Here is a 12593-nt window from a genome sequence, read left to right on the forward strand (position 1 = left end):
CTAGCGCTCCCCCTTCCCACCGATGCGTGCCGGTTGTGGACGTTTGCGTGGGATGGGGGTTGGCGGGGAATACTTCGCTTGACGTATCTATTCCTCCCTCCCCTCCACTTCCCCCTCTTTCACCTTTCGAAGTTCCACCGCCTTTACTCCAACTTGGCCGCTGTTCCTCCGTTGGTAACTTGAGGAGTGGTATCTTCGATAATAACCCCACTCACCGAAACCTTACTCACCTCCCCATCCCACCCACGCTTTCCTTAACCCAGAGTATGAATAAATATCTATTCTATTCTATTTATAAAAACCTACTTCTCCCTCCCCCACACCCCCAATCCTCCAAGGCAGTGGCGTAACTAATATGGGGGGAAGAGGGGGATAGATCCCCCTCAAAGCCTCAGAGAAATTTAAAAAAAAAATATTTTAAACTATCGTCTTGTATTGAAATATAAGTACTGTATTCACTCAAAGTGAAATTTTAAATGCCAAAATGATGTATAATGTACTTCCAGGCACGTAATTTTTCAAACATTTTCCCAGACTCCCTGTTGCACGGAGGGGGGGCTCACGGCCAGACCCTCCCATCCCCCCAAAGCATATTCCTAGTTATGCCACTGCTCCCAAGGCCTCCGATAACACTGTAATGGCGGTATTTTCTCTTGCAGTGCTGATGCAATCATCTTGAGGATTGACAGCCACGAGGTACTCGGTAACTGTGAGGAATGTTATAGGTTGTTGGAGGAGGCGATGGACGGCTAAGGTCATGTGCATCATGGGGGAATGATGGGTGACGGGAAACCCAGTGTTGGCATTAGCTTGCTTTTTACGAAAAGCACCAAGGGGACAATGGCTTAACGTCTCAAACAACAGACAGAGTGCTGCACTTTAAAGTGCCCTCCACAAAGCATCCCAGGTGGGCAGTCTCCGTAAAATATCTGGCACTTTCAGCCTTTGGATCCGGACCCACAGGGTGAGAAGTCAGCACACTAGCCACCGCAACAGCCCAATCTCCTCAACACATAGCAATTAATGTAACATCACCATTATAAATTCGCATTAAAAGTAAGTTATTTAACCAATTAACAATCTCCATCAGCAATGTCATCATTGATAGTAGCTAATTTGTGATGAGCACTTGTAACTTTTTTCTGACGACCCGTTCCAACTGTGTAAACTTGCGTGACATTCGCAAGAGACCCTTAATGAATCACGTACAATTTAGTCATCCTTTTAGGGTTGGTGTGACATTAGCTCCATACTCCGTGGGTCCGGGTATATATCGTGGCCGTGGCAAAGAATTTTCAGAGGTCACCCGATCATTGCTTGTTCGTTGTGTGGAGGATACTTCAAGCATCCCACTCCGTCCTTCGGATGGGCCGTGGTTCCCTTTCCTGCATTTCGTCAAGAGCGTCGGGTTTCTCTCAGAGGCGGATACATATGGGGGTAGTGGGGGTGCGCCTCCCCCCCTTGCCAAACATTACAGAACCACACAATACCTATTAAATTTTTTATGTCATAATATGGCATTGTGATCGAACATTGGAGAAACACAATTTAGCTTTTTCATGTCATAAGATGGCATTGCCTTGCATATGCGTAAAATCAGTTCAAATAAAACTGTCTTAAACTTTGCTTGTAACTTGATTACTTTTCATTACGATAAAAATATAGTTAGCTCAAAATATCTTTTGCGCCCCTTGAGTGTTTTCTCTATCCACTACTGGTTTCTCTCCGCTCTACCTCTCCAATCATTCGGACACGGCGCAAACGGCCTTAGCTGCCGGTCTCCATCTCCTGATACAACACCATGCCATGTGAGCAGGAAATGATTTTAAAGCGAAAGTGTGAATTTCACTCACACATTAAGGGTGGGGGGTACCTTGATACTAATTTCGGGGGACTCAAATATCTTCGCCGCTGGCAGTGCTGATGAAATTCTAGCAACCCTCAAGCATTGGTTTGGCCGCAATGCAGAGGGCAGCATCAATGTCAAGAGACCTCTCGGGACACTTATCAGCAGAAATTTGGTCAAATATAGTTCAATTGATTTCGGCACTTTGAGTATCCGATCTCAAACCCTCGCACAAACAAGGCCCAATATTCCTCATAAAAACTTCAAGTGAGTGGTCGATACAAGTAAAAGGCTAATTTAATGTTTTGTTCACTCATTTTCAACGAAGACAATCGCGCATCGGCTTGGTGTGGTGGCTACAGTGTTGGCACCCTACCCAGTGGGGTCGGATGGTACGTTAAGAGGAATGGTGCCTTTCATTGAGAGCAGGCTACTACCAATGCCAGGTTTCTCTCCACCCTTCCTTCCCTACCCTTCGCTCATGGCGCAAATAACCTCAACTATCGGTCGCCTCCTTTAAATATCTAGGTACGATACGAAGATAACCTATTGCATTCCATATTTAAATATACATGAATATAAATACACACAAGGGCATACCCAGGATCAATACCAGGGGGGGCAAGCCATGGTTGTTAAAGTTGTAACATTTTAGCATGGATAAGGTGAATGAAACCAACATTTTAAGAAAATTATGACAGAGCTTTATCAGTTTTTAAAATTATTTTTATTTTAGTTGCATGTCTTACTGTAAAATCATTTTTCGTAGGTTTAATGAAAATTGTTCAAAACTTTCTTTTCAATCTACTCCTGATTTTTACTAAAGAATTTTGCTATTTTTACTTCCAGGGGGGGGGATTATTTTTAGTAGTGTGTGCTTCTTTCCCTGCTTTTCCTGACCAATTTGCAACAGCTGTAATCAAAACTAAGCAAATTTGTTGTATCTGGCTGCTGTCCTACCTTCCACCAACAACTGTGTGAAGGGTATCAAAAGGGAACCTACAAACATCCCACAACTCAATTTTAATCACTAACTCAATTGACAATCCAAAAATTCTGGAATGGCTATCAAAGTATTCACATATAAGGTGGTGAGGATTTGTCATTTGCGAATCGTATTCGCCAATACTACATAACCATTCATATACCTTCAGGGGTGCAGCTAGGAATTAAGGCTAAGGAGGGTTTCAGGCACAACTAATACATGTGGGCTTGGGGTATTGCCTACCCGCCAGTGTAAGCTGGAGGCAGGGGCGGATCCAGGATTTTTTTCTGGGAGGGGCACAAGCAAGGCCGTATCCAGGATTTTGTTCTGGGTGGGGCACAAGGATACCTCGCAATACAAAACGAATGCAATGATAATGGGACCGTATTAAAAATCTTGCATATTTTTGAGGGTCTGGGGGGGGCACGTGCCCCCGTGCCCCCCCCTGGATCCGCCTATGGCTGGAGGTGCGCAGGCCCTCTGCCGGCAAAAATTAAGATAAAAGGTTCAAAATGGTGATTTTTACGGCCTTCTGAGGGATATTTTGTTAATATTCACACTATTCTATAAGAAATATTAATCCAATAAAGTAAAATAGATTAAACTTAAAAATTTCTATGAGCTCTTTATCCCCCAAAATCCCCCCCTCGCTGCGCACTTGAACCAATATAACTTGAATTATTTCCTTCATTTAGTTTTATATAATAACACCGCCAAGATTTTCTATAACACCAAAATCACATGGTTTTAAAACGAATTTTAGCAAAAAATAAAACCACATTTACCATTGACTTCCTTTAGAAGTCCCTTCTCTTTAAGAGACTCAAGGACAGTAGGATGCCCTGTCCCATCCACCCTAATAAAGGTTGTTAGCACTTGGTAGTGGGGGGACCCCTTATACTGGAGGTTACCCGGTCCCCATATCCTCCTTTGTGGAAACAGGGTGTACCTCGTGAAGGTGAGGCTGACTTTTGAGAGGAAGAGTCTATTTGAGACGCATCCCATCTCCACACACCCCATCAAATATATTTAGAGGTTTAATTGGTTGAGGTTTTTCTATTCTCAGGCACATCCACAAGACCTCTGCCCTCTTATAGATTATGAAGTATAAAGTGGATAACAGGAAGGACTTGTATACCAACATGGTGCTCTTGTGAATCTTCAAAATATTCAACCAGGATTTGAATTCAGGACCCCATGACCAGCAACCAAACCGTCTACACCAATAAGCTACCACTAGCATAGACTTTAGACTAATTTAGACTTGACATTGATTGTTTGAGGCAAACCCTCAACTATCGCTCACCAAATCAAATGCACTCCTTTAGATGCCCTATTAGCACTTAATATTTGGTGGGAGATTGTTGAGAGAGAGTGCAGGTGAGGTATAAACTGTAAATGAATTGATCTTCTCAATTCATTATTCCTATGAGAGGAAATTTACTTTTCCTTTGGATGATTTAGAGGTTGATTTACATGAACTCAAATTTTCTACTCTCGTGATAAATGGTACCAATAATTACTTGAAATATTATGAAATTATATGTCATTTAGCATCAGCAAAAGTACCATATGGTTGAATCAGCATACCTCAAGATGAGGTTCATTATGACACCATTTGCATGCATATAAAAGCTACCACAAGTTTACATTTGAAAAGGACAAGTGTTTACAGTGGGGCACGATTTGCATGAATGTCTGCTTGATGTTTGCCAGATCAAGACTAGTTTCCTTAGGACATTTGGACCAAGAGTAGACTTCCAGCAGATGACCATTAGTGTGAATGTGGACAAATGCACATTCATTGCACGCATGGCAGAAGAGACCTTCCATGGCAGACCTTCCATGCATGAAGGTGTGGAAACAATCTTTTTTTTTTATTGTTTGAGTCATTTGTCCTTAACTAATGCATTATTATTAATGTCTTTGAGATGTAATCATTTAGGAATCAGTACTACTTTTCAGTTTCTACCAGACCATAACTCCACGACACCAGAAGTTTCAAGAGTAGAATAGCAAACTACCTACCATCACTGCAATAGCTTTGAGAAAAAAAAAATCTTTGCCCGTAAATGTCCTGTGATGAAAACAATGAAGTAGCAAACTTATCAGAGGCAATATCAACAGAAGGCTACATTTAATAAATTGGACAACTCTCATGATTCAATTTTTTACAGTAACAATTCTTTCTACCATGACCACAAACTCTGTAGTACCAAGTACCACAGCATGTCATGGCCAGATGAATGTGCCAGTTGACCTATTTGAAATTTCTCTTACATATTTGAAAAAAGTTTCTAAATTTTTAGAAATTAACTAATTATTGAGGGGCCAAAGCATGTGCGTGACCTTACAAATTGCATGAGCAAGATTGATGTTAGTTACATAGATATACCAGGATAATTATACACCTTAACAAAGAAAGGAAAAAATGTAAAGAGCAAATAAGAATGTATTTGGGAATAGGTTTACAATTTTTCAGGTGAAAGAAATAGCATTTACGCTCAGAATGAATATCATTTATGAATATTCATTAATTGTTACAAGGAGCAGCAAGGACAGAAATAGAAAGTGATTCTAAATAATTTATGGAAAACATTATGAAAAAATATTAAATTACAATAATATTTACACACCAAGAAGAGTGAAAACCATTATTAATAATTTAGCCTTGACAGTGATTGTTTGAGGTGTAACTTTATGAAAGCGATTAATTGAGTTTGAAATTGATAATTTTCATTCACATAGCTCAAGAAAATGTTCACACCATAACAAAAGTTAACAGAAATGTTAACAACTACACCAAAGTGATATCTATGAATTCTGAGGGGAAGATTTACCATTAAGTGCTCTAGCCAAGCAACAAAACCATCACAATCAGAATAAATCAGCATTTTAATGTCAATATTACCATCAAATCAAATTAAATAAATTAACAATAACAAGAGAGGGTATTTGAATTCATTGCAGTGAGACATCACTGAAGCATTGAAGGTGAAAAAAATATTAACCATCTAAACAAGAATGACTCACAGCTTGGGGTATACAGGGAAGCCATAATAGACAAAGAAGCTAGATGAATATTACAGAGTTACAAGAGCATAACTTTTCCACTCTTAAATGCAGTAGTCTCGATTGAAATTTTTAAAACTATTTTTAATTAATTATTCTGATCCTGACAGTGAGTGCCCAGTCTCGGGGAATAAATATTCGCTCAAAAAATGAATACACTCTGCCTAAAAAAAGCCAAGCCAAGGCACAGTTATTCTAGCGATGATGACTTCCAAGATATGTAGTGTAGCAGCAAGATGAGGTTGCATTGCCAAGCAGGAACCACAGAGGGTTATAGGCTACAATCAATCCACCACATGGAAGAAATAGAAAAGAAACATTATTAGTTTTCTCCACTCAAATCATGCAACACAAATCAAACTTAGGTATGTATATTCTTTCATTTCAAATTTAAAATAAAAATTTAATTTCTAACATTGCTTAATTCGAGTTGTAGTAATGATATGATCTTTTAGTTTAGAAGAAAAAAAATCAGGTTTCATACAAAATTTTAAAATTTTATTTTTGAAAAACTTAATCATTTAAAAAATCTTTAACAATTTGCATAAAGAGCAAGTATAAAACTAATTTATTTCTTTAAAATTGAATTCTCTTCCAATAATCTTGAAATTATTAAGATGAAAGATGTAAATAAAGGGATTTAAGGTCCTGAAAAGTAAAATCAGTAGTAGTAACAAATGACATTTCACAATCACATTACTATTACTAAAATGCTAATAGCCAGTTAAGAACTAAATCTAATATTAAGCAAAAACACAATGGATATCAATGTGTGACAAGTGTAGTGAAGCCTTTATGTTCACAAAAATTCATGTTTCAATGTTCAAAAGGCAGAATTGAAACCCTAATTCTAAGAATGAGTTTTCAAGGACCTTATCAACAGGGCCAGTATGAAAAGAGAAGTCCCATGGCCCTACCTAATACCCATTCCTAAGAGTGTGGAGGTCTTCCCAATTCCTACTGGACACTGAAGGACAGAACCATTAACATATTGATGGCAGCAAAGCCAGGTTACACGTACTATCCTCAAGACTCAGCAAACCTACCAACCTATTGAAGATGGGGATCCTGAAATTTGGCAATACGTCAATGGTATAAGAAGTGAGTAAAAAAATAAAAATGTCTCCTAACTAAATTCAATTTTTAATCTCCCTCCATAAAAATATGTTTCTCTAAGTGTTCATTTTCTATCGCCCACTAAAACCAAAATTGAGTGGCAATGGAAAAAATAGGCAATGGTATATTAGATAAGCATGCATTAATTCTCAGAGGTAACCTAAACCTAACCGGAATGACTAACACATGAGAATCAATACATAAACACACCAGTACACCATTTGCAGGTAAGACCATTCCCATTCAAATCCAACTTAAGGGCCCTACGATGAACGCAACACTGGCCTAAGCTATTTGCCAATGTAGCAGTTCCTAGATCATGCAAGGAAAGGAGTCGAGGAGTCCCTACCACAACACAGCAAGGTCCCACGTCGGCAAAGACTCAGCTTTCCATCGACGATCCCACGATGCACAATCACTCATTATTACTTGCACAACACTAGCCCCCAAACATAAAAGCACATATTCACCAACACTGGGGCAATGAAAAAAATGACCATGCACTTCACACTACACACCAATCTTCAATAAAGGCAGGCAGGAAAGACATCAAAAACATCATGGTGGTGATGGCAGGAACATTAGGGAGGGTAGTGTCATTGTGAGTGAGATGAGTGTATCCCATGAGAATTATCCTTCAAATCATCAACAAATCATCACCAACAAACTGACGCGGTTGCACCGGAAACCTGGAGAAATTGGAACCTGAACACCGCGGAAATCTACGTAGTCTAATGATGATAAGAATCCTGAAGCATGAAGGGTGACGAAAGAAAAGAATCAATGTTGCTTGCCCCTTTGTTACCAGTCTTACAATTTTATTCGTGTCTCAAAGCATCTTCCGCAGTGGTCATAGGCAGAAGCTATGAGGGCGGTCGCCTACCCCTGTCAAACTAAATTGTGCATTTGACAAAATTTCAGCAAAAAATTGTGCTTATTGTTTGAATGGGCAACGAATGACTGTTAAGACTGAACTTAACCATTAGCAAGCAATAAAAATGCATCAACATAAAATTATGATAACAATAATACTGTATGTTCAATATTCACACTCTGGATACGTCATGACGAGTGCAAAAAATATAATAATGTACACAAAATGTTATACGTACATGACAATGAACTATTGAGTATTTTTCTTACAATTATTTATTACATTTTACTACATTTTATTACATTTTTTACATTTATTACAATTTTGAGTTTTGGTAGTCCCATTCTTATTTTCTGATCATTTACGGCAGGTACATATGGAAAACCATGAGCTCAAGACAAGTGTTATCATTATTGATGTAAAAGATATTTTATGACACTTAAGGCAAAAAAATATATTATTGAGCCACAAAATTTCTCAAACCTAAATGGTACTGTTATCTACACACCGAAATTTATTTGATCACAGTATTCTACGCGTGGTTAAGCAAATCTAGTTTGTAAAACCGTACCATTAAGTGTCTTTGCATTAGATGAGTATTAAAATATTTTTACTCACGCAGATAGAATGAAAATTCTAATAATTAGTGCGCTTTTTGGCACCAATTGAGTGTTTTATGTGCATCCAAAGTATATGTCAGACTTACATCGTCAGGTCTTTGAATAAGGATTTATTCATATAGATCGCGGTAGAAGACTTTCTGATGACGGTGCCAGAGTCAGAAAAAAACACTGGTTGTAGGGGAAGCACTCGCCGGAGTTCCCGGGATAACTTCCCACATAATACACCAGGCAAATACCAAAACTTAAAACCGAAACAGTTTACATGACGTTGACTTCGACAACTACGCCTCCAACTACCCTTCTCACTTCCAGATTATCGAGCCTCCAATGTATATTTCTAACTGGTTTCCGCAACAAAAACAAACAATTTCATCTCAATCTGAAGACGTACGACGTACATTGTTCACACTGACATGAATGAGATCACTATGGTCACTTAGAATTGTAATGAAGGAAATATTAACTCACAGCCGTGGCATAATGCCCCAATTCCAGACGAAATCTCCCACTGGACAGCAGCAATGAGTTGAAGCCAGTTGAAGCTTTCATTCACATGGTAGTCCCTCGCGGGAGAATTGAACGAAACAGCTGATGCACTACGATGTTGCAGAAGAGCGCACAGCAAGGTAATATCGAATGCTGAATGTGGAGGCCTGAAGTAGAGTCATTGAAGGCCTAAAAATTGAAATGTAATCATGATTACGGTGTAGGGAAAGAATATCAATCAGAACTTAAGCAAAATAGAAGAGTAGCTCAACCATATAATTTAATGTTAACGTTAAGTGATTGAACAAAGAAAACGCCGGCGATCCGAAGGTGTGAACAAAGAGATTTGACTCACCATTTCAACAATAGTCACCGAAGAATTCAAGATTTGGCCCAAGGGCATTTCTACAAAACGACACGATGGATCAACGTTCAGCATTTTCATCTAAGAGCCCACGTCATAGCGACTATTTCACTTGTCTCTTTCAAATCGGTCAACAAGTTCCTCCTTGAAATGGCGATTTGAAGCTATTGTCAGGTAAAAATTGACCCCCCAGATCTTTTACACTTTCAGCAAGCACCCTAATCGCAGTTTCCCGGTGTTCGTGCTGGACACGAGACCTGTAAATGAAAATTAAAAAACTTCGTCAAAAAAAAAACTAGAACCAACCAATACAAGATAAAAATTAAAGCGGTAATTAGATGAATATATGTCTCTTTATCCATTTGATGGATAAATTATAAAATATCCGCCAATTACATTAAGCACGGGCCACTTTAGAGATTTGGAATTAAACTAACCACTAAAATATTCCGAAGTAGCGCAGTCTCTCCAGGTTTACGAAGGCAAATTATCAGCGAGCAGCGCTGCAATGAAGAGTCGTGCGAAAGGAGGTATAACAGTCGAAAACTCGTGGAAATCTTTACCAGCCATTTGAAATAGCGGATAAAGTGGGAAGAAAGTCTTAGAAATACTCTTCCCAGGAAATTTGCTCTTCCGACTGAAACATCCCACGTACAAGTTAACGAAATCAAATTCCGCCAAGTAATCTGATTGGGCTAGTTATGGAATTTACTTCAACTTCGGCCTGGAAATAAGAAAATTGATAACGTTAGCATACATACCCCTAATATGTGTCGCAAAGAATAACAAAAATATTTCAAGAATTACTACATGTATTAGTGCATAAAATGTTACGTCATGCACGACCAAATATAAATCGTTATACAAGCAATAGTTTAAATATGTACATTACTTACTAAACGACCCCTTGGCAGCCACGCCATAACGAACGCACATCTTAGACAATGCGAAAGGTTACTAGAGTTAAAATCCGGAAATCAATTTAGCTGCCTCTTGATTTAAATCATCAAAGGAAAAATTAAAGAAAACTACACTATCTGGTCGTCAATGCACTACGACGAAGTTGCGTTTCTGCACCAGAGCGAAATTGCGAAGATGGAGTGAACCAGAGACGGGTAGCGCAGTAAGATTAATGACATCCACCAACTGAAGACTTAGGACTCTGAAGACGCACCTCTGTGATTGAAGAGTACCGGCAAAATAACCGTTTACTTACGAAGCTGCGCAATTTATATAGAAGTTCACTGGTGAGAGGAGAGGGTGTCGGGGGTATCTCTATTCAGGGGGTGGCTACCCCACCCTACCTCTACCCCACCCCACCCCCCCCCTCTCCCCCGCCTCCTCCCCTTTCCCTGCCACGCAAGCAGCGAGCAGCTGGGCCAGTCCCTCGCGAGCGACATGCCAGTTTCTGGAGTTTGATTGCGCACCCACGTGGGAGACTACAACGACCGACTCACCATTAGGGGCGGTCAGGGTTGAATGGGGACCCTTGGCCTGGGGCCAATCTTACGGGGGAGTTCGGGACAGTAGCGAAGACGGAATTTTTAAATGAAAGGAGGGGCATAGGCGAGTTTAGGGAGGAGGGCATAGGCGGATTTAGGGGACGTCCGGCAGCGGCGTAGCCAGGAATTTCGTTCGGGGGGGGAGGGTCCAAAACCAGGGGGGAAAATTTTTGAAAACCGGGCACTAAGTAATTTGTTTTAAATTAATTTCAACACTTTTCATAATCGAAAAAACTTAATTTGTCAAAGCAACATTTTGTAAATTCCTGATTGTTCAATATTTTGTTTTCTTTTATGAAGGACAATAATTGTGTTTTTATATTTTGGGGGGGGGGCGGACCCCCCAAGGCTACGCCACTGGCGTCCAGAGGCACGTGTTCCCCCCCCAGACGCTTAAAAATAGTCAATATTTTTAACACGGTTGTCATTGCATTCGTTTTGTTATACATACTACGGAGCCTGCCTTAATCATTTAATTTCACATTAATAACGTCCATATTGAAAGAAAGATAATATTTCGTACAGTAATTGTCGTATCTCGTTTTAAATGTCAAATATAAGACGACCGTTTGCCTGCCAAGCCCTTGTGCCCCCCAGATAAATTCTGGATCCGGCCATGGAGGGGAAAGGTTTATAGAAAATTACGGGGCCCTTCCAGGGTGTATGGAAAACACCCCAAGATAAAGGGGGATCCGGGGATTTTTGATGCTGACAACGTGATTTTTAGGACTCAAAAACAGTAACTTTGCACCAGTATTTGTTAAAATAAAGTATTTTTTATCAAGGCCATCTTACTCGTTTTTGTCGCCTCTTTTAAAGGGTCTAGGGGGTTGTAACCCGTAAACCCCCCCCCTGGCTTCGCCACTGACTCGAGGGTCCTCCCTCGGAAAATTTTAAGAAATTGCATGCCTAAAAATGGATTTTGACGCTATTCTGGCTCTTAAAAAAACTCGATAAAAGTTAATAAAAATAGAAATTTTGTAATAGAAAGTACTGTGAAAAGTGAGAATTTCACAATGTTAAAAATTTAATCATTTATTATGGTTTTATCATATATTTAGTGGATATCCTCCTTAGAACTCGACATAAATCTAAAAAAAAACTTCTAAAATATACTCTTACAGTAACCCTCTCAAAAATTCATCAGGTTCTCTCTTATCTTATGATACTTTTATTTAATTTGTTTTCTATATAAAACTTTGCACACTGAGAATGCTGTAAATAAAGCAAACAATGAAAACTTAACATTTAAAAATTTCAAAAAACTCACAGTTAGCTTCAAGTAATACGAGTCTTTTTTATTACGCCTTTCATATATGCTTCACGATAGACGCGGTCGTTGTGTGGGCCCCCTAAGCTCAGGGCCCTCGGCAATTGCCGATCTGCCCAGACTTGAGGACTATATTTACTGGCATAGGCGGATTTAGGGGAGGGGCACGGGGGAACGTGCCCTCCCCCCAGTTGCTTAAACAATAGACAAGATTTTTTATACGGCTATCATTAAGTTCGTTTTATTTTGTGTATTACGGAGTCTCAATCGTTCAATTTCATGTTAATAATTTTCATATTAAAACAAAGTGAATATATCGTAGATTATTTAGTACAGACGGATTTAGAGGGAGGCACGTGCCACCCCAGACGATTAAAAGTAGTCAAGATTTTTAATACGGTTATCATTGCCTTCGTTTTGTTTTGCGTTTGCAGAGCCTTGATCATTTCATTTAA

The 12593-nt window shown here is 39.4% G+C and overlaps 1 long non-coding RNA gene across 3 annotated transcripts; it reads right to left on the reverse strand.

The window, feature by feature from the left end:
- Nucleotides 1–5265: 5265 nt before the first annotated feature.
- On the reverse strand, nucleotides 5266–10565 carry LOC124153432. 3 transcript variants are annotated; one of them, XR_006863650.1, is made up of 7 exons: nucleotides 10263–10565; nucleotides 9804–10090; nucleotides 9358–9623; nucleotides 8985–9191; nucleotides 7369–7768; nucleotides 6821–6971; nucleotides 5266–6181 (listed from the first exon to the last, which is right to left on the reverse strand). It is a non-coding gene; the product is annotated as an uncharacterized LOC124153432 (long non-coding RNA). The 3 variants fall into 3 exon arrangements; XR_006863651.1 differs by lacking the exon at nucleotides 6821–6971; XR_006863649.1 differs by lacking the exons at nucleotides 6821–6971; nucleotides 7369–7768.
- Nucleotides 10566–12593: the final 2028 nt, after the last annotated feature.

This window comes from Ischnura elegans, chromosome 2 (assembly GCF_921293095.1).
Source record: "Ischnura elegans chromosome 2, ioIscEleg1.1, whole genome shotgun sequence".
Lineage (NCBI taxonomy): Eukaryota > Metazoa > Arthropoda > Insecta > Odonata > Coenagrionidae > Ischnura > Ischnura elegans.